Source organism: Melitaea cinxia, chromosome 14, assembly GCF_905220565.1.
Source record: "Melitaea cinxia chromosome 14, ilMelCinx1.1, whole genome shotgun sequence".
NCBI classification, from domain to species: domain Eukaryota; kingdom Metazoa; phylum Arthropoda; class Insecta; order Lepidoptera; family Nymphalidae; genus Melitaea; species Melitaea cinxia.
In genome coordinates this window covers 14,515,726-14,535,566 of record NC_059407.1, presented here as the reverse complement: position 1 = coordinate 14,535,566, position 19,841 = coordinate 14,515,726, and the positions used below count along the sequence as shown (strand labels likewise).

The 19,841-nt window shown below is 35.2% G+C and overlaps 5 non-coding genes across 5 annotated transcripts; 1 reads left to right on the top strand and 4 right to left on the bottom strand.

Annotated features, from left to right (window-relative positions):
• Positions 1-98: 98 nt before the first annotated feature.
• On the bottom strand, positions 99-170 carry Trnat-cgu. The gene has a single exon. It is a non-coding gene; the product is annotated as a tRNA-Thr (tRNA).
• Positions 171-1,142: 972 nt separating this feature from the next.
• Trnat-ugu lies at positions 1,143-1,214 on the bottom strand. Its single transcript has one exon. It is a non-coding gene; the product is annotated as a tRNA-Thr (tRNA).
• A 4,038-nt stretch (positions 1,215-5,252) lies between these two features.
• Positions 5,253-5,324, bottom strand: Trnat-cgu. The gene has a single exon. It is a non-coding gene; the product is annotated as a tRNA-Thr (tRNA).
• A 2,599-nt stretch (positions 5,325-7,923) lies between these two features.
• Positions 7,924-7,995, top strand: Trnat-cgu. Its single transcript has one exon. It is a non-coding gene; the product is annotated as a tRNA-Thr (tRNA).
• A 609-nt stretch (positions 7,996-8,604) lies between these two features.
• Trnat-ugu lies at positions 8,605-8,676 on the bottom strand. Its single transcript has one exon. It is a non-coding gene; the product is annotated as a tRNA-Thr (tRNA).
• Positions 8,677-19,841: the final 11,165 nt, after the last annotated feature.

Sequence of the window (19,841 nt, the reverse complement as noted above, 5' to 3'; positions counted from 1 at the left end):
ATATAATTTGGAAAAAGTGACAATTGATTGATGATCGAAAAAAGGTTTCTACAAATATTAATTGAGTTTTATGTAAAAGACTGATTAATATTTTATGTTGCCTCCTGTGAGGTTTGAACTCACGACCCCTGGTTTACGAGACCAGTGCTCTACCACTGAGCTAAAGAGGCTGATGTTATGTTATTCTAATAAGGAAAGCTTTTCTACGTTGTAGTCTATTTTGTAACAATGCATAAAAATTACAGTAAAGGTAACTATAATTTTTTTTTATGTCACTAGGTCGGCAAACAAGCGTACGGCTCACCTGATGGTAAGCGATTACCGTAGCTTATAGACACCTGCAACACCAGAAGCATCGCAAGCGTGTTGCCGCCCCAACCCCCCCAGGAGCTCTGGTCACCTTACTCACCAACAGGAACACAATACAGCTTGAAAACAGTATTATTTAGCTGTGATCTTCTGTAAGGTCGAGGTACTTACTACCCCAGTCGGGCTGCTCCATATTTTGAGCAGGAAATTCCTGCTGTGCCCTACCAAATATTTGTGCTATAACACTATTTTAAGATTAACAATTTCGATTCTAGAATTGAACAAAAATATAATACCTCTCCTCTATCCCTATATATCTAAAAATATAATATCTCTATCTATACCTTAGAAGTGATATACTCGTATATATATATATATATATATATATATATATATATATATATATATATATATATATATATATATATATATATATATATAATAAAATTGAAACGGATTGCTGTTACAGACAGCAGACAGACATGGCAGATATATGAAAATAAATATTATTAGGACAGTTGCAGTTGACGCAAATGGCACCCAAAACAATGTTTTTTAGAACTGTTGTCTGTTTGTCTGTGCGTTTGTTTCGCTAATTTTCAGAAACGGCTAATCCGATTTAGGTGTGATTTTCATCAATATATTATGGTAAGCTTCACTTAACGTTTAGCGTTTGTTTCATTTCAATCGGTTCATAAATAAAAAAGTTATGCCAATTTAAAGAAACACGTTGAACATGTAAATACCCAAAACGCGGACGAAGTCGCAGGCACAGCCAGTATATTTATATGAACTAATGTAAGCAGTAACTAACAAAAAGTGAAATAAATTATTGCCTCCTGTGAGGATTGAACTCACGACCCCTGGTTTACAAGACCAGTGCTCTGCCACTGAGCTAAAGAGGCGTATGACGATGTATGAGTTATTGTAAATCATATCCAGTGTTTGATAATAAAAGAGGCTTAAACAAAAGGTTCTGCTATATTTAAAAACATTTTCCAGAATGTATATAATAGTATTTCACAATAACAAAAATGAAATCTTCCGTATACCTTTACAGCCTATTCCGATAAGACAAAAAAGCCTTTTAAACTTAATCAATTTCCCATGTGTCTTTTATCCAAGTGTCTGTGATAACAACGAAAAAAGCGACAACCTACCCGACTAACACAGAAGTGAGTCTGAGATAGGCTTTTATTATTCTTTACTGCTGTACGTCACACAGCAGGTCGTAATCGTATGTATTTTAAAAGCTAAGACAAAATCGTCACGACATATCGTGTTGAATAAATATTCTGAAAGGTATTAGGTACCCTTTTACGATTTTGAATATTATAATAAATAAGTCGATTGTAAAATGTTTTAAATAAGTATAACTGTGATTAGGGTCCTTTATTTTAAGTGCCTACTTATGATCTATTAATTTGCAGAAGGGAATAAAATGAGCTTATGATATTTTAACGAAGCTATTTGTTTATAATTACTTTTTAAGTGTGTGTAATCTTACACTAGTTATAATATAATTTAATTGAATATGTAGTTACAATTTGGTTCCACCATTACCTTTCTACCACCGAATCGCAAGGCATTGCACGTGTCTGCACCGCTATGTGGTTGAAATTCCACGATCTCGCACTAAGCGCTTTGTTTCCTCATTCTTAATAAGCACCGCAAAAATTTGGAATGCTCTTCCGGCTTCCGTTTTTCCATCTAATTATAACTTTAGTATCTTTAAATCAAGAGTGAATAGGCATTTTCTAGGCAATCGCGCACCATCTTAGGCTGCATCTTCACTTACCATCAGGTGAGATGGCAGTCAAGCGCTAGTCTATATATTTAAAAAAAAAAGTTAACTTGTGGGTAAAATGTTTAACGCCCAGTTTTAATATTCTATCTATCTCTGAATTTGCTTATTAGAGATAGAATTTGACGTAAGCTTCTAAAAAATTATGTCGAAAACCTACTTATAGTAAGCAAAACCAGAGATTGATAGATTATTGAAAACGGCCGTAAAAGGGATAGGAAAAGACTCGATTAAAAAAAAAATACCACCAGGGGGACAAGGAAGCGAAACAAGCGTACGGTCCGCCTGATGGTAAGTGTGTATCGTAGCTTATGGACACCTGCAACACCAGAAGCTTTGCAATCGCATTGTCGACCAACATCACCTAAGAGCAATTTGCATTTCGAGAAATAAAAATATAATTCTACTAATTCCTAACTTCACCATTCATCATCATCATCATCATTCCAGCGTATTGCAGTCCACTGCTGGACATAGGCCTCCACAAGTCGCGCCAAATATGCGTGAACTCATGTTTCTTGCCCATAGTCACCACGCTGGGCAGGCGGGTTGGTGACCGCAGGGCTGGCTTTTTCGCACCTAAGACGCTGCTGCCCGCCTTCGGCCTGTGTGTTTCAAAGCCAGTTGTTGGATGGTTATCCCGCCATCGGTCGGCTTCTTAAGTTCCAAGGTGGTAGTGGAACCTTGTTATCCCTGAGTCGCCTTTTACGACACCCACGGGAAGAGAGGGTGGCTATATTCTTCTTTGGTGCCGTAGCCGCACAGCACAACTTGACTATACTAAAACAATTATATGAATTGATATAAAAATTAGTAAATATATCACGCTAATATTAAAAATATAAAAATTAAAACATGCTCCTTATAAATGTCGATACAAATGGCTATATAATAACAATTAATGGGAAATGAATATAAATCTGGCACGAATTAATTATGGGCGTCAGTCATAAAAATATTTTTTTTTGTTTTATCACAATTAAATTAAATTAATATTCATAGCGAGGTTTTTGAAACAAGAAAATCCTATGAATAAAAATTTCATTTAATTTTTATGCTGATACGAATACTAATTAGTGTAACGATCTTTTTTTGGGAAGTTTTGTTTCATTGTATTGTTCTATGGCTTTTGATTGTCACTTAAGTTAAAAAGCTACAATGTGTATAGAAAATTTGAGGTATGCCCACAGCTCGATATATTCTGCTTTAAATCTGAAGCAGCCCGTCTGGGTAAGTACCACATCGTATTCTCAAGTTCCTGTGGTGAGAAAAGTGGCCAGAGCTCCTGGGGAGGATCAGGGGTAGGGTCGACTACGAGCTTGCGATGTTTCCAGCGCTGCAAGCGTCAACAGGCTAAGGGCTAAGTATCTACTTAATATTAAGAGGCCGTAAGTTTGTTTGCCAACCTAGTCGTGAAAAAAAAGATACGGAAAATCACATTACATAAAGCATTCCATAAAATCAGCATTAAGTTCGGCAAAGTAATAGTTTTATTTAATTCTTATTTGTGATAAGTAAGCGCTTCAATTAAAAATAATAATAAGGGACTAATGAAAAGGAAAAATATACTAAGTCTTGATATTTGCTGCGCTTTTGTGTAAAATCGCTTTAAAAATCCCTTCCAACAGCACTTATTAACGCTTACCGATTCTATTGAGGCGAGCTACGCTATCTAAAATTCATACATATGGGACTCCCATATACTTCCGCGTGGCAGAAGCTCTAATGGACTGGAAAGGTCCACCGGTGCGAGCCACCGACATTGTTTTGTTTTTTATATTCTTTTATAATTAAGGTTGGGCTTAGGTAATTATTAGAAGAGAGCCTATAAAATAATTGGATATACTCATAAATATATATATATATATACAACTTTTTTTAATTTTACAATATTATACATGCTTACAAAATATTAAGGTAAGAACTGAATGTTTAAAGAAATATTAAATATTTATTAAACAGTAAATTCCTTTACATATGACAAATTTCTAAAAGTAATAAAAAATATAACTATTCTTAATTGTAGAAAATTCTAAATCTAAGACTATTTAAGCATAGTTTCATTTATTTATCTTTCTAACTCGAACAACACAAAAGCTTTATTCATACGTTATTACCCACTTGCTGACCCCGCAAACGTTCTTTCGCCATATATGTTATTAACACCCCCTTTACCCCCTCCCCGTATAATTTAGCTGTATGTATATTTAGCTGTATGCTGCTGTAAAAATAGATGTTGGCCGATTCTTAGACCCACCCGATATGCACATAAAATTTCATAAAAATCAGTCCAGTCGTTTCCAAGGAATATTGTAACTAACATTGTGACACGAGAATTTTATATATAAGATTTTTCACTGTATTTTTAGTTCAATCAACATAAAATATAGCCTTTGTCACTCCTGAATAGTGTAGCATTCTGTTAGTGAAAGAATTTTCATGATCGTATCAGTATTTGCGGAGATTACCCCCTACAAACAAACAAAGTTGAAAACTTTACCTCTTTATAATATTAGTGTAGATTACATGTACATTGTCCCTTGATTTAGTGTCAAAACAAAATGTTAAAATTTTGATTAAAATCTTATAAAAACTCTCGGTCGCCCAGAGGTCAAGATTCGACCATAATTAAAAAATTTAAATTAAAGAAAACCAAAAAATAATGAGAATAAAGAACCTTTTTTTTAAATTTCGATTTGGCTACAGACTTTGACAATCAACAAAAGAGTATATTAAGCGTGTGTGTGTATCAAATACATGGTAGTGTGTATGTAATATTTTTTTTATTGATTTAATATATTTTATGTATAATTTAAAAAAATATTAGCATTCTGCATTCCTTCTCTATATAAACTATACTCGTAAGTGTACGAAATTTCATACTCCTCCGTCCACGCAATTTTCGTAAAAAGGGGTAAAAAGTTTTTGCTTCACGTATTAATATATAGATGGCATTTTAAATTTAGTAATATAATTGTTTTCCTTTACGAAGTTAAATGTTAAGTTATATCTAGCTATAAATTAAGCTTAAAAAACTAGCAAAATACACCTTTGGTTAGCCATGTTATTATATGTTCAAATGTACAAATGAAATTACCAATAACATAATCATTAAAAATATAATTGGTATAACAACTGTTGCCCCCTGTGAGGTTTGAACTCACGACCCCTGGTTTACGAGACCAGTGCTCTACCACTGAGCTAAAGAGGCTCATGAACTCAAGCTGATTTATAAGGCTATATACCAAGTCTTTTATTACAAACACACGGTCGTCTGCTCCTATGGTAAGTAAGCATAATGCTTGTGTTATAGATAACGGCCGACTGTTATGGCTGGGTATTTTTTTTTGAAAATATACATAAAAATAATACCACTACAAATTGCGCCAACGGGCTAATCAAATTCTGTTTGTATGTATTTGTGTTTTTCCATGTAGCAGTCTGATGAAAGAATTCGAATACAAAGAACTGAATCATTAATGTGAGTTACGAAAGTTGTTATAATTACTATTAACCATAATCACTATATTCGCTTTGTCAGTATGCAGCCGTGATAACCGGAACAAAAAAAAAATGTGTGTGTAGTTATGTATGCACGTAAGAAGTTACACTTCATTGGCTAGCTAACTTCAGGATGTCGGTTTTTTTCATCATTTTTCATCATTTTCATCATTTTTTCCTAACGTGCCAAAAAAAGTATAACTTCACAAATGTCTAGCAGAAAAGCATGAATATAGGATTTCGTGATAGTCTTAAATTTTAACCGACTTCAAAATAAATGGGAGATTCTCAATTCGGTTGTATATTTTTGTATTACCTCCTATCAATTTGTAGGGTGTATGTGGATATTAAAAAAATAGAGAAACGGGGGTTTAAAGAAACTTTTTTCTCAAAAAGAATACAATATTCATTTATGTGAGAACATTAAATTAAATTTACAACTAAATTCGTATAGCAAAGTGCGGCGAAACAAACCAACAATCGCAAAACATACAGAAAAAATATTTTTTTTTTTAAAGAGGGTATCTGTGAATACTTTGTACTGCTGCTAACTAGTTTTATAGAAAAGCATAGAATGATTAGAATTGGAAGTATGAGTTAGTAGAAATTGTATACATTTGTTTGTTTTTTATTCATTTTATGATTAGTCAAAACCATTCTACGTTACTATACTACTCTTATTATTACAATTTTTATTATTTTATGTTATTTTGTGGTATTTTTGACATATGTGTATTTTTAATAGCTTCTTAAACTGATTTATACTGTTTGGCTCTTTGATGTTTTTTGGTAAATTATTGTATAGTTTAGCTCCTTCAAATATAATATTCTTATTTCCATATTTTTTTGTTAGAGGTCTTGGTATGTCATTATGGTTTCTTAATTTTATTCTTTGTGGTTGATATTTTTTATTGAACTGAATTTCTGTGTGAATATTTTTGTTTAATATTTTTCGAACTAATATACAAATTAAGTATTTGTAAGTTTGAGTAACATTCATAATCCTCAAGTCATTATAAAATTTTTGAATAGATGTTAAGGAGTCATAATTAAAAAGATTTTTAATCAAGTTTTTCTGTTTGACTTGAAGTTGAGCTATGTTTGTTAGGGCCGCTGCACCCCAGATTTCTATTAAATAGTCTAAGTTTAGTATATGTTACTTGACGTGGAAGACATTTTGAAATATATCTTATAATTCCGTTCAAGGAAGTAAGTTTAGTTTTTATTTTATTAAGATGTGACTTCCAAGTTAAATGACTATCTAGAATCAACCTAGGTTCTTTTCAGCCACTCTATTTATAGCTTGATTTTATAAGGCGTTAGAGGCTTATTTTGTAATATTTTTTTATTTTTGCCTGAAAAAATTATGTAAATTGTTTTACTAATGTTTATTGTTAGTAGATTATATTGGAACCAGATGATTAATTTATTTAAGTCTTCTTGGGTTTCTGAATTATTCAATTGCTGATTAAAATCTATTCCAGTATTGCGGCATACGTATCAATCTTGAGTTAACGCTGAGCCTTGTGCCTTGTTCAGGTCAAAGATATTTATTCTTATAAGAATTTAAATAATTCACTTATATGAAAAATACATTAGAAAGAATACATTTTTAATAGGTATAAGTATTACATTATTTCTAGCCGAGCATGTCGGTTATACACAATAGTTCAACACATTATACGACATCGTCACAAAAAGCACAAAAGGGAGGGTAGAAAAGTACTATATTGATGGTAAGACTAGTCACTATGCAGAACAAAGAAACAAAAGGATAAGCGACGAAATACAAATACATACCATCTACGTATGATACAATGTTTAACTAGACGCGGTGGTTGAAATCTATACAAATAAATAAAATTGGAGTGTCTGTTTCTAATATTAAAATAACCACTTTTTAATAAATTCATATACACGGCACATATATCAAAATAACATTTTATACAGTTTTTGACTGTCTGCCTGTTTGTCGGTCTGCCGGTCTGTCTGTTTATTCCGGCTAATTACTGACACAGCTGGACCGATTTTGACAGGATTTTCACTGGCAGATAGCAGATGTAATATGGAGTAACTTAGGCTACTTTTAATCTAGAAATTTATTTATTTTATAACTGTACGAACTGGACAATAACATTTTTGTTAAATTTCACGTAGGCGAAGTCGCGGGAACAGCTAGTTATAAATAAAATTATTAATATTTAATTGAATTTGATTTAGGTTTGTTGATTATATCAGCGGGTATTTTATTCATTAAAGTAAATATAAGATAGTTGAGTGATATCCTTAATTTCACCTTGTATATCATCGCCTCTTTAGCTCAGTGGTAGAGCACTGGTCTCGTAAACCAGGGGTCGTGAGTTCAAACCTCACAGGGGGCAACTGTTCTTATACCAATATTATATTTTTAATACTTATGGTATTGTTAATTTCATTTATACATTTGAACATATAATAATATGGCAAACATCAAATGTCTTTTGCTAGATTTTTTAAAGCTAAATATAACTTAACATTTAATTTCGAAAAATAATACAGTATTACTAAAATTAAAATATCATTTTTATTAATCAAAATTTTCATATTTTTCTTTGGCACAAGAATTGAAAAGAACCATGAGACAATATGTCATACGTAACATTTTCTTAAACGATACTACGAATAATACCAACAAAGATTTTATGAATCAGAATTTCTGTAAGACCAAACATAGAGGTCGAATATTTTCTTTATATTTTTGTGTAAAAACTTTTGAGTTACCGCGATTGTCATTATGAAAATTTCGATATTTTAATGATGTTATAGGCACCATGGTCACGTGTGACACATTACTATTAGAAATAAAATATTTTTCTGATCTGTTTACGGTGAAATAGAACCTTCATATTTAACAGTAACATTGCTTAGACAAAAACAAAACAATTATAATTAAGAATCAATGGCATTAAGTGATATATATATATAAAATGTCAATGTGTTGAAATAATTATTGCCTCCTGTGAGGATTGAACTCACGACCCCTGGTTTACAAGACCAGTGCTCTGCCGCTGAGCTAAAGAGGCTTACAATGTTTCGGCGTTTATAACAATTATCATGTAACTTAAATTGCAAACATATATTTTTTCTTAGCGCTAAAATTTTAGTTATTTTGTACATCTGTATATATACATATTGTATACGTACAATCGTAAAAATATAGAATGTGTATAATTTTATATTAGTTGCTATCTAAAACATTAAAGTAAGGACTTACTGTGTCTGCCTTTGGAATAGAGGACCAAAGCTTTAAATGAAGAATACAATTTGTACTTGAGTTTTTTAAATAAATTAATTATAAACGCTTCACACTCAACGGCCCCCCGAAGGATTTTCTCCTGTGTCGGGGGTCCGGAAACACACACTATACACTTACAAACACTTTTTACTTCGGTCGTGTGGTCTAAAGCAAACTCATTTTGTTTTAAATTTAAATTTGCCTTATATACAGACATCAAATGTTTACAACTTTATCGTATAAATATTTTATATTTTATGTAGAATATGTTATAGTACTAGCTGTACCCTGCACGCGTTGCTACGCTTTTTTTTTATTATTTTTTTGGTCGTACTAACTCAGAAACTTTTGTGGGCTCTTGTACAACACTTTGCTGAAGATCATGACATGATCAAATGCATAGTTTACGATTCTATAAAAGGCATACAGATAAACATTCATTTATATAATAAACTAGCTGACTCGGCAAACGTTGTCTTGCCGCTAAACGCTAAAAAAAATTAAAAATAGGGGTTGGTGGTAGAAGGGTGAAAATTTAGGGTTGTATGTATTTTTCAACGCCAAATCATAATAAAATAAAATATAAATATTTTATCCAAAAATTAAAAAAAATTAGGGGACTACCCTTAACTTTTAGGGGGATGAAAAATAAATTTTGTTCAATTCTCAGACCTACCCAATATACACACAAAATTTCATGAGAATCGATCAAGCCGTTTCGGAGGAGTTTAACTACAAACACCGCGACACGAGAATTTTATATATTAGATATGACTAGCCCGTTGGCGCAGTTTGTAGTGACCCTGCTTATATTATTATATAAATTTTATTTATACAAATTTATATCTGCCTTATTTCTATGTATATTTATAAAAAAAATTGTTAAGAGGAAAGGGTACCGGCTCTTTCTCCATACAAACGTAGTCGACTGTTTTCTCCCTGGATAATGACACTAGATCAAATATTTTTGTGACATAGAACTCTTTGCTGCCATGACCATGCCCCTATGTTTTGATTTTTTTCATATTCTTATTATCATAGGAATTAGGAGACTTCAAAAACTCGAAATATTGCATAATTTTTTGTACATTTTCAGACACTCATTAAAAAAAATATATGCATATTTTCAAAAAAACGAGAACATAGGGGCATAGCCGAAGTCTTCTTTTATTTTCTAAAAATAATTTTTAAAAAAAATTGCCATATTTTGAGGAGAAAACAGTCGACTACGAAACACTGTTTTGGTCAAAAATTATCTACCTAAAACGGTCTGAGCTGCAGTTGTCACTTTCTTGCTTTTTGGGGGATAGGTCTGGGGGAGGGAAGGGTCAAAGCAATACGTATATACGCCAGCGAAGTGATGCCTCATAGTCGATAATTATATCGATACACTAGTGATGTAATTTTTAGTCGATATTTTCTAAAATTCGTATTAACAAAATTAAATAATTTCTCTTTTCATAACTACAATAAAACAGTATTTGTATATGCGGTTTTTATTGTAACACTGTGCAAACCTGGGCTAACGAAGGGTTTCGCTAACAAATAACAATGATAATTATGGTAAATAACTGTGTTGTTTGTTTTTGGTATCAAATTAAGATTTAAAAAAAGTATATTATGATTATTATTACCGTAATACTAATAAAAAATACAATAAGAAAGTTAAAAAAATTAGGATTCTGCTCTTTCCCATGCCTATGCCAAGCAAGCTGCGAGCCGCGCTTCTTCCTCGCCTCCTGGGCGAAAAACAACTTCGGGGTTTACTCTTTCCAATATATTTTTTTTTTATCAATTTCGGAATACTCTGTAAAAAGTTATGCATGGTCAAACATAAATAAATATAGGTACGTGGCGACTTTAGAACCTCCTCTGTTTTTTTTCATCGGTAAAAAATTGCTTAGTTGTTTTCTTGACATTACTGTGGAGCAGATTATTAAATTTGGTCGAATCTATGTACCTATGCGATTCGTATTTGGACTTCATAAATAGAATCATATTTCTGAATTGCGTAAAAAACTCAAGTGGCACCACTGGCGTAGCATTCCTTGGAAACCCGGGAACCTTGGGGCCCTGTATCAAAATTAGTGGGGGGACAGGCAAATTATGGGTAAAGATTTCTCACAAAAAAATGCTTGCATTGAATTAAAATAAATATTTATTGATTATAAGTTATTACTTCCTCCTAAAATAAACAATAGTGAGTGTAGTCTGCTGTAGCTGTTCCTGTTCCATCGAAATCCTTAGGTAATTTTTTATCAGTTTTAGTTTTGAAAAACATCAAGTTAATACCTCCGGAAAACTGGATGCAAGGCTATTGAATTTTGTCAGTAATAATTCCATGAGTTCTTTAATGGAATGAATGTTTTGAATTTCGGATTTTAAGCTAATTTAAAGAGCTTGTTGTTCCAAGCTGGAGAGTTATTAGCCTTGACCTGCAACAATAGATGCGGGGGATCGTTCGCTTCAGCCTGTGAGGCCAATACTATTAGTGAATTCCTATGAATCTTCCGCATCAATCCCCCATGGATTCACAGGGGCATAACCTGAAGAAGAGATTCAACGCTGCCTCAAGGTCTTGCAGGTAGTAAATCGCTAGGGCAAAGTTCAAACACAGCAGGATTGGCGAGAGACTATTGGGCTTTCCAAATGCAACCCGTGCCTTCTGTTTCTTACAAAAGCTGTCAAAGGTAACTTTTTTTAGTCTACACTTCCATCATTGCGCGAACCTGAAGGTTCTCTGGCACATTATGCGAAAAAGTAAGCGCAAATTCTTTGCACTCTTTTTGCGTCGAATTCAACTCTTGACGATGAGGGAAAAGCACCATCGAGCATTCCACGGTGCGAGCACGCGATGCGTAATGTGCACTATGAGCCGTGTCGTTTGTCGTGTTCTGCATTCTTTCGATGTCAAAAAGTCTAGTGGTGCTAATTGTATCCACCAGTGGTTTGCAACCAATGTGCGAGCTTCGTGCGCATTCTTTCCGCGTACATTCAAAGTGTGGAATGATCTTGCTAAAATTTGAGGGTTTTCAAGCGTCTAATGTCTAAATCTTTTCTCTAAAGGCCATGGGCGACGGTAGCCGTTATAAATCAGATGGCTTCGTATGCTTGTGTGCCCCATTCTTATATAAAAAAAGATTAATTCATTGTTCATAATGATTAACTGAATCCCGAAATAAACGATGTAGAATGTTATCAACAATTGGGCGTACGCTTGACTCGGATAAAAGGGGATTGCTTTTCAGACTTCAGTCATTTCTGAAGTAAAAACTCTATAGGTATGTATGACAGTTTTTTTATTCTTTTTTCCAGGAAGCACAAGATTAAGTGACATTGTGGATAACATTTTACTAATTTTTGCTTACACACCTTAGGAGCCCTGTAAATAGGGGGCCCCGTATCATTGATACGGCTGATACGGTAGTAGTTACGCCCTGAGTGGCACCCAATTCCCTACTGCGGGAATACGTATATTCTCAACTTACTTTACTCTATTCTTTTTAACCCTGTTGTACCTGCTCATCTAAAACGACGATTTAAATTTCTTAGTGATTCCGATGAACGCAGTCTTCGTTCTGCTGGAAAGCTTACTTCTTGAATTTCCCTCTCACTCCTCTTTCTTTTATACTAAATCTTTCACTGTTCAAGCTTGTCGACTTAGGAATTCTATAGACGTGTAAAATCGGTTTCTATTTTTAACCGACTTCCAAAAAACGAGGAAGCTCTCAATTTAACTGTATTTTTTATGTATGTTACTTCAGAACTTTTGACTGAGTGGACCGATTTCAAAAATTTTTTTTAATCGAAAGGTGGTGTGTGTCATTTGGTCTCACTTAAGTTTATTTGAGATCTAACAACGACTTTTCGAGTTATATAAATAATACGTTTTTACTTGACTATTTTCGTCGACCTACGTTGTATTATACCGCATAACTTTTTACTGGATGTACCGATTTTGATGATTTTTAATTTAATCGAAAGGTGATGTTTATCGTGTAGTCAGATTTAAATTTCATCGAGATCTGATAACAACTTTTTGAGTAATCTTTAATAACGCGTATTTACTTGACTATATTTTCGTCTACCTTTGTTGTATTACATGTCGATGTAATTGAAGTCGGCTTTTTTTCCTTTGCGTACAAGTCGAACTCGGTCCACCCAGTCAAAAGTTCTGAAGTAACATATATACAAAAAAAAAGAAAAAGAAAAATACAGTCGAATTAAGAACCTCCACCTTTTTTGGAAGTCGGTTAAAAATCAATCTGATACGTATTATTATTTTCTGTTGGTGTACAATAAAGTGTATTATGTTATGTCATGTTAATCAACCACTCTTTAAAAAATTTCAATCGATTACGTAATTTGCCTAACTAAAAAAACATAAATAAAATAATAATTGAAAAAGTCGCCTTCATGATTTTTGTAAGTGCACAGTACATAATGTGTGAAATTGGTGTGATTTATTTAGCTATCTTTGTGTAATTATTGAATTTTTATCTTGTTCCAGCCTTTTCAATTGACTTTTTAATAGTTGTTCTTCACCCAGGCGGCTTTTCTTGTTTTTTTTTAAATTATATTATTTTTAACTATTGTTATATCGCCGCAATTATATGTTAATTAATACATATAACCTATACATATGTATTAATAACTGCGACAAACATGAGACATTACAAATTATATAGGTACTGAGACAAACATTTTATACTATGTATGTACTACATTACATATATATACTATACTTACACTTATACTATGTACTACATGTATACACTATAATTATGTATGTATTTCATTACCCATTCTTACACACACCTCAACCATGTAATTACATACCTAATTCATAAATAGTAGTAGTAAGTACCTAAGTATTTCGATAATTACCCACAAAAATATAGACATGTATCAAGTCACAAAGAGTATCCAAGTCAAAATAATAAAACAATAATAAGTAGTTTACGAAATTCAATAATAGTAAGCCGAGTCTCAGCAATACGATGCAGAACAAATTCAATAAAACAAGCCAAATTCAGAAAAATAGTACTATGCGCTCTATGTACTCGTAGTCATTCACAAACGAAAGATGCGAATACTAAAATATCGTCAACAATTAATAGCTGAATAGCCGGCGCACGCACACTAACAACAATAGTCACACATAGAAAAAACGGAGCGGAGATGGCGCGGGGCGCGGTAGCGGCATGCAGCGCGACAGAAACATTTTATTCAAATACCTATTTTTGAAAAGTCTCTCCGGTACCCTTTCCTCTTAAGACAGTCGGCTGTTACCTGTAACACAAGTATTAAGTTGCTTACCATAGGAGCAGACGACCGTGTGTGTGAATGTTTAAAATATATATATATATATATATATATATAGTGTTAAGGACACACAAAGAAACTAGCGCCATCTAACGGCAACCATTGAAACCACGCAGAGACAGAGACCGCATGAAACTCTCTACTCAATACTAGATGGCGTTAGAGGAGCAACTGTGGAACTATATAGAAGTATAGTCTCGAAAACCGTGTACATGCGCGAACTTTCCAGAATGGTCTGGGCCTCGTCTCGGCCGATATAAATAGCCGTAGCGAGGCGAACGAGTACAGTTCAGTTTGAGCGATCTTCGAGGCGACTTCAAGAGGGAAAACTAGTGATCAAGAGTGGTACCAGCAAAACCTACGACATTGGCTACGACTGAGGACATCGTGAGTGCTTAGTGTTTGAACTTAGTGCTTAGTGTTTGAACCTAGTGCTTTGTGTTGGACCTAGTGCTAGTGAATAAAGTCTTGGAAAGAGTCAGCAGGTCTTTCTCTCCAAATCCTTCGAACCCTAGCACGTAACAACTGGTGTCAGAAGTGGGATTCGAACCCACGCCCACAAAAGTGGACGGGGCCTGAGCCCGAGTGGGCGGGGCCTGTGTCCGAGTGAGCGGGGCCTGAGCCTGAGTGGGCGGGGCCTGACTCGGAGTGGGCGGGGCCTGAGCCCGAGTGGGCGGGGCCTGGTGGGCGTGGTCAGTGGGCGGGGTATGATAGGCGGGGTCAGTGGGCGGGGCTTGGTCCACGGTGGGCGGAGCTTGGTCCCCAGTAGGTGTGGCCTCCGCAGCTCGTTGCGCCCTTGTCCTGACGCCCTTGACGTCCTTAAAGTCTTCTCTCGGAGTCAATGGCATCTCCAAATCTCACTTCCGACTGGCGCTGTCACTAAGGCGTACTGGGCTCAATGGGACAGTCTGATACTTCAAAACGGAATACTCTACCGGAAATGGGAGAAGACTAACGGCAGAGAGTTCCACCTTCAGATAATTGTCCCAAGAACGAGAATACCAGATGTTCTCCGTGAAATACATGATGGCGTATCAGGAGGTTATCTAGGTGTCAAGAGGACGTTAACAAAAGTGCGAGAACGATTCTACTGGTTGCATTGTCGAGATGATGTACAGGATTGGTGCCGCAAATGTACTACTTGCGCTGCTGTAAAAGGACCTCAGACCAGGAGCCGTGGGAACCTGCGGTTGTATAACGTCGGTGCACCGTGGGAACGAATTGCAGTTGACGTAGCGGGGCCATTTGCTGTAACGGAATCAGGAAACAAGTATTTTATGGTCGTCATGGACTACTTCACCAAATGGCCCGAAGTGTTCGCCATACCAAACCAAGAAGCTACAACAGTCGCTTCTAAGTTAGTCGAAGAAGTGATATGTCGCTTTGGTGTGCCTCTAGAAATCCATTCTGACCAGGGCAGGAACTTCGAATCGCAAGTATTCCAGGAAGTGTGCAGAATTTTGGGCATGCATAAGACGAGGACCACCGCGTACCGTCCACAGTCTGATGGAATGGTTGAGAGATTTAACCAGACCCTTGAGAGGCATTTAGCGAAATTGGTAGACGACAAACAAAAAGATTGGGACAAGTATATACCGCTCTTCCTTCTGTCGTACCGAACCGCCGAGCATGAGAGCATAAAAGCTACCCCGGCGTATGTCAATTACGGTAGAGAATTACGAATACCAGTAGACCTATTGACTGGAGGGTCACCGGAGGAACCAAATACCGTACAAGACTATGTCAGCGATTTAAGGGAAAAAATGCGCTATATACACGCCTTGGTTCGGGAAAATGGTTTACAGTCAAGTGAGAACATGAAAACCCGATACGACCGGAAATCGAACACGAGCGGCTTCAAGGAAGGGTCACTGGTGTGGCTGCATAACCCAACCCGCCGGAAAGGGAAATCGCCAAAGTTGCAGACCAAGTGGGACGGTCCATACAAAGTGGTTACCCGACTGAATGATGTGACTTACAGGATTCAAAAGCAACCAAGAGGGACATTCAAAGTGGTACACATAGACCGTCTGGCGCGTTACCATGGCAGTAACAACGATGCTCGGGACGAGCATCTCTAAGAGGGGAGTAGTGTTAAGGATACACAAAGAAACTAGCGCCATCTAGCGGCAACCATTGAAACCACGCAGAGACAGAGACCGCATGAAACTCTCTACTCAATACTAGATGGCGTTAGAGGAGCAACTGTGGAACTATATAGAAGTATAGTCTCGAAAACCGTGTACATGCGCGAACTTTCCAGAATGGTCTGGGCCTCGTCTCGGCCGATATAAATAGCCGTAGCGAGGCGAACGAGTACAGTTCAGTTTGAGCGATCTTCGAGGCGACTTCAAGAGGGAAAACTAGTGATCAAGAGTGGTACCAGCGAAACCTACGACATTGGCTACGACTGAGGACATCGTGAGTGCTTAGTGTTTGAACTTAGTGCTTAGTGTTTGAACCTAGTGCTTTGTGTTGGACCTAGTGCTAGTGAATAAAGTCTTGGAAAGAGTCAGCAGGTCTTTCTCTCCAAATCCTTCGAACCCTAGCACGTAACAATATTATAGATAAAAATAGAAGTCATAAATCGGGCTACTATACTCAATTACACAGTGACTGGAGTCAAGACCCTGAGCCACGGTTGAGCTGACGCCCCTCTTAACCTGTCAAGACAGTTATTGTTGAGGGCAACGGTCGATTGTAAGATTTATAGGTCCTGTTATACGAATAATAAGAACAACTTTTTTGTATGTAAAAGATGACCGTTCTGGTGTATTGATAGAAGTTGCAGTAAATTTGACGACCACTGCTTCGACTCCCGTTTGGAGCAGATATTTATAATTATACAAATACTCATTTCTGGTTCAATTGTAGTTGTTCAATCCTCGTTGCTACAGACAGATAACCGTCTGATTATTATTCTCAACAAGAAAATTATGTTCATGAATTAAATGAAAATTATTTACCCTCCAAGCCCAATTGGTATATCGTCGGATTGGTTCAACTCCAATTCTACTCCTACATTTTTTATACAACTGAGTCGGTAAACAAACGTAAGGCTCACATAATGGTGAGCGATTACTGTAGCTTATAGACGCCTGCAACATCAGAAACATCGCAAGCGTGTTGCTGACCCTATTCCCAATAACCTCAGGAGCTCTGGTCACTTTATTCACCACAGGACCACAACACAGAGAGAGGTAATTCGCAGAATCTAACTCAGCTGAGCCATGTTCGGGAAATTACAAGGTATCATCTCGTCCAGTATACCTCAGTGCCAGGAATCAAAATTGTTTGAGCTAGGGTTGCCAGATTTGAATATGCTTGAGCATATCATTTCCGGGACAATTTGAGGATAACGAATTCGGTTGGTTAAAAAGTATACGAAAATTAATATATTTTTTTTAAATCGCTAGAAAACTAGTAGTATTCGAAATCCGGGACAATCAACTATAATTCCTGGACACGGGACAAGATACCTAATTCCGGGACAATCCCGGATTTTCCGGCCATCTGGCAACCCTAGTTTGAGCAGTCGTATGCAAATTCCGCACAAGAGTACAGGCAAAAGGTAACTATACCTTTATGGAAGCGATTTAGCTATTTATTGATGATTCATTTCATTTGGTTAATTTAATAATATTTTTAGTCTGAATTATGTTATAATTATACTATAACTACAAAGTAAGTTACACTAAGGCAACTAATAAAAATGAAATCAATATAAAACGAAGTTGCTGTTCGTGACTAAGATTTACAAGACCCTAAAGTTTACATAATAAACTCGACCTTTAACTTTTTTAATTAGAAAATAAAAAAGTTTTAAGAAACTTTATTAGTGTTAAGAAGATGAGGTACGTGCAAGAATAATTTAATATTACAGAAATACGATTTTGTTTTGAATACAACGATTAATTAATGCATGTGCATATAATGTGCATGTTTTCTTATACAACTAGGTCAGCAAACAAGCGTGTTGTAGTACTCAGATCTTTATTTTATTATTTATTAAATATTAATTGAATTACGAGGACAAGCTCTGGCTTTCGATCAAAAAAGAATCATCTAAACCGGTACACCCAGTCAAGTTATAAAAAAAATACAGTACAAAACCTAATTCTCTGACCACAATTTTTTTTTCGTATAATGTGTCAAACAAGTAAATAACAGGTTTCCTTCTACATTCCTCAACAATAACCCCAGCACTAGTTACTTCACATTTTCTTACACACAAACCTTAATTAGTATTTTCGTAATAAAGCTGTTTTTATTTATATATTTAATATACATACATACATATAATCACGCCTCTTTCCCGTAGGGGTAGGCAGAGACCACCTCTTTCCACTTGCTACGATCCTTACATACTTGTTTCGCTTCGTTCATTTTCATTATTCCCTTCATACTTGCTCTTCGGTTAGGATACTCTTTACCTGACCTTTTATCAAGACGTCCCTAATTTGGTCTGGAAACATCCGCCTAGGTCCCTTCCAACCCTCCACACTCGCCTTATACACTTTTTTCGTCAATCGTTCTTCACCCATTCTCTCGATATGGCCAAACATCTGAATCTGAGCATACTTTTCTCAATTTTTGTCACTACATCTTCTTTCAGACCACAACTTTTCCTTATCTCACTATTTATCTACTAAGTATCTATTTACTATATTTATCTATATACTATGTACTCAGTTTAACTCCTATCATACTTCTTAACGCTCTCATCTCAACTGCATTTATTCTAATTTCATGTTTCTTCTGACATACCCAACTTTCACTTCCGTACATGAATGTCGCAACCAACACCCTCTCATGCACAGCCAAACGAGCCTGTTAGACACATTCCGACTGCTCATTACTCAGATCAATGACTATTTCTAAACATATGAGAAAAATCTTGATCTCTTCTCTCTTTTTTACTCTTTCTCGCTATATTCTATGATATTTTTCAATTTAATTTATCGCCAATTTGTGTAAAACATATACTGAACTAGGTGAATCCATTCGTATTTAATTCAAATACACCTGGGTTATGTCTACGAAGCTTCCAGTATAACTGCAGACATAAACAGTTGATTGAATACGAAAAGAATGCATGGGATTTTGAAATAGAAACAACTTTAAGTAATATAACATTTTTAGATGTATAGTAACAAAATTCAAAATTTATTTGTTTACAAGCTGTGCCCGCGACATCGTCTGTGTGGAATTAAAAAAAAAAAATTGTCAGTTTGCAGAGTTAAAAATAAATATGTTTCTAAAATAAAATTAGCGTAAGTTACTCGTTGTTACATCAGCTATCTCCCAGTGAAGTTCCGTCAAAATCAGTCCAGCCGTATTAGAGATTAGCCGGAACAAACAGACAGAGAGACAAAAAGTGTAAAAAAATATTATTTTGGTTTATGTAGGTACTGTGTTTACATATGGATGCATTTAGTAAAAAGCGGGTATTTTAATATTATAAACAGACACTCCAATTTTATTTATTTGTATAGATTTTTGGTGTAGATAGACAAATGAGACGAAGTTAAGATTAGGTAGTAAAATGTAATGTAGAACTAACACAAAGCAAAAAACCAGAAACATAAAATAATCAGCAGTCAAATCCCAGTTACAATAAAAAATAAA